Source organism: Mandrillus leucophaeus, unplaced genomic scaffold (assembly GCF_000951045.1).
Source record: "Mandrillus leucophaeus isolate KB7577 unplaced genomic scaffold, Mleu.le_1.0 Scaffold738, whole genome shotgun sequence".
In the NCBI taxonomy this organism is placed as follows: Eukaryota; Metazoa; Chordata; class Mammalia; order Primates; family Cercopithecidae; genus Mandrillus; species Mandrillus leucophaeus.
Window position 1 is genome coordinate 1,495,816 of NW_012108008.1, and position 3,672 is coordinate 1,499,487.

The following is a 3,672-nucleotide window of genomic DNA, read 5'->3' on the forward strand; positions in this document are numbered from 1 at the left end:
TTCTAAAATTAAGGCAGTAATATATAGCCTACCAACCAAGAAAAACCTAGGACCAGACAGATTTACAGTTGTATTCAAAGGTACATAGAAGAGCTGGTAACATTTTACTAAAACAATTCCAAGTAATTGAAAAGGAGAGACTACTCCCTAACTCATTTTATGAGGCCAGCATCATCCTGTTCCCAAAACCTGGCAGAGATACAACAAAAAACAAAACTTCAGGCCAATATCTCTGATGACTATCAATGCAAAAATCCTCAATAAAATACTGGCAAACCAAATCTAGCAGCACATCAAAAAGCTTATTCACCACCATCAAGTCAGCTTCATCACCAGGATGCAAGGCTGGTTCAACATACGAAAATCAATAAATGTAATTCATCACAGAAACAGAACTAAAGACAAAAAACTACAAGATTATCTCAAAAGACGCACAAAAGGCCTTCAATAAAATTCAACATCCCTTCATGTTAAAAACTCTCAATAAACTAGGTGTTGATGGAACACACTTCAAATAAGAGCCATTTATGACAAACCCACAGCCAATATCATAGTGAATGGGCAAAAGCTGGAAGCATTCTCCTTGAAAACCTGCACAAAACAAAAATGCCTTGCTCTCTCACCACTTCTATTCAACATAGTATTGGAAGTTCTGGCCAGGACAATGAGACTATTTCTTAAAGAAACTCCCATCCCCCTCACCCCATCTTGCACCCTCTTGGCCTGGTCAGATTTCCAGGAAGAAGCCTTCTAGTCACTTGTCTAAAGGGTAAAGTTTTGGCTGTCAGATATCTGAGAGATAATGGGAGAAGGCTTTTGGTGATTACCAATTCATATTAGTAAGTATAGTCTATTATTTCCCATTGGGCAGACGTGATAAATATGCCCCCAACAATTTACAGTATCTTCTAGTCCAGAAATTCTCTTTTTTCTTTCTCCAAAAGTAAACTTTCTGTCAGGATTGGGGTGGGTATGTTGAGGGGGACAGGAGATTTGAGATTGTAAATACACCTTTAAAACAAAAATTTCCTTATTTTATCTCAGACCACCAAACACTTCTACCAAAAGTACCTGGTATTGCCTGTTCCTAAACATTTTAGAAATTGTGTGCTGTAGATTGCACAGCTTCTTGGCTTTCATTGTTGACTGGTTTGAGATGAATCCTTCTCGGCTAAGCCTTTTCAGCTTTCAAAATTCTGTTGTTGTGCTCTGCAGTATATTTGTAGGTATATTCTTTATTTAAATTTTTTCTTTAATGTGGTTTCAGGAGAGAGGAAATGGAGATGTATGTTTTCACATTTTAACCCAAAAGATTATATGTTTGTTTTTAAGACTTTTGAAATGTGAAATAAAATTTGATCCATTAAAATGATGTCTCACCACTCCTATTCAACATAGTATTGGAAGTTCTGGTCAGGGCAATCTGGCAAGAGAAAGAAATAAAGGTATTCCAATAAAAAGAGAGGAAGTCAAATTGTCTCTGTTTGCAGATGACATGATTGTATATTTAGAAAACCCCATCGTCTCAGCCCGAAATCTCCTTAAACTGATAAGCAACTTCAGCAAAGTCTCAGAATATAAAATCAAGGTGCTAAAATCACAAGCATTCCTATGCACTAATAATAGACAAACAGAGAGCCAAATCATGAGTGAACTCCCACTCACAATTGCTAAAAGGAGAATAAAATACCTAGACACAATTTACAAGGGATGTGAAGGACCTCTTCAAGGAGAACTACAAACCACTGCTCAAGGAAATAAGAGAGGACACATAAAAAAATGGAAAAACATTCCACCCTCATGGGTAGGCAGAATCAGCATCATGAAAATGGCCATGTTGCCCAAAGTAATTTATAGATTCCATGCCATCCCCATCAAGCTACTATTGACTTTCTTCACAGAATTAGAAAAAGAAAACTACTTTAAATTTCATATGGAACCAAAAAAGAGCCTGCATTGCCAAGACAATCTTAAGCAAAAATAACAAACCCGGAGGCATCACGCTACCTGACTTCAAACTATACTACAAGGCTATAGTAACAAAAACAGCCTGGTACTGGTAATAAAACAGATATATAGAACAGAACAGAGGCCTCAGAAATAGCACCACACATCTAAAACCATCTGATCTTTGACAAACATGACAAAAACAAGCAATGCAGAAAGGATTCCCTATTTAATAAATGGAGTTGGGAAAACTGGCTAGTTACATACAGAACACTGAAATTGGACCCCTTCCTTACACCTTATACAAAAATTAACTCAAGAAGGATTAAAGACTTAAAAGTAAGACCTAAAACCATAAAAAACCCTAGAAGAAAACCTAGGCAATACCATTCAGGACATAGGTATGGGCAAAGACTTCATGACTAAAACACCAAAAGCAATGGCAATAAAAGTCAAAATTGACAAACGGGATCTAATTAAACTAAAGAGCTTCTGCACAGAAAAAGAAACTATAATCAGAGTGAACAGGCAACCTACAGGATGGGAGAAAATTTTTGCAAACTATCCATCTGACAAAGGGCTAATTTCCAGAATCTACAAAGAACTTAAACAAATTTACATGAAAAAACAAACAACTCCATCAAAAAGTGGGCAAAGGATATGAACAGATACTTTTCAAAAGAAGACATTTATGCAGCCAACAAACATGAAAAAAAGCTCATCATCACTGGTCATTAGAGAAATGCAAATCCAAACCACAATGGGATACCATATCACACCGGTTAGAATGGCAATCATTAAAAAGTCAGGAAACAACAGGTGCTGGAGAGGGTATGGAGAAATAGGACCACTTTTACATTGTTGGTGAGAGTGTAAATTAGTTCAACCATTGTAGAAGACAGTGCGGCAATTCCTCAAGGTTCTAGAACCAGATATACCATTTGACCCAACAATCCCATTACTGGGTATACACCCAAAGGATTATCAATCATTCTACTATAAAGACACATGCACACATATGTTTATTGCAGCACTGTTCACAATAGCAAAGATTTGGAACCAACCCAAATGCCCATCAATGATAGACTGGATAAAGAGAATGTGGTGCATATATACCATGGAATACGACGCAGCCATAAAAAAGGATGAGTTCATGTTCTTTGCAGGGGCATGAACGAAGCTGGTAACCATCATTCTCAGTAAACTAACACAAGAACAGAAAATTGAACACCACATGTTCTCACTCATAAGTGGGAGTTGAACAATGAGAACACATGGACACAAGGAGGGGAATATCACACACCAGGGCCTGTTGGGGGGTGGGGGACTAGGGAAGGGATAGCATTAGGAGAAATACCTAATGTAGATGATGGGTTGATGGGTGCAGCAAACCACCATGGCACGTATATACCTATGTAACAAACCTGCATGTTCTGCACATGTACCCCAGAACTTAAAGTATAATTTTAAAAAGAAAAAAATTATTTTATAAAAATGACGTCTGACTTAAAGGGTGAAGTTCTAGGAAAAAATTGTTTGTTCAATTTGTAAGTCTGCCTTCTTGTGTTTAACATATGTCAGATAGGTAGGTATATTGGGTGAGTAAGTGTGAATTGAATTGTCTAAGGGAATTTGATTAATTATGTATGTAAGGGGTATTGAATGTTTTAAAAGGATTTAACCTGTTTTTGGTTTTTGGGTTAGAGGTGGTATTTGGTTACATGT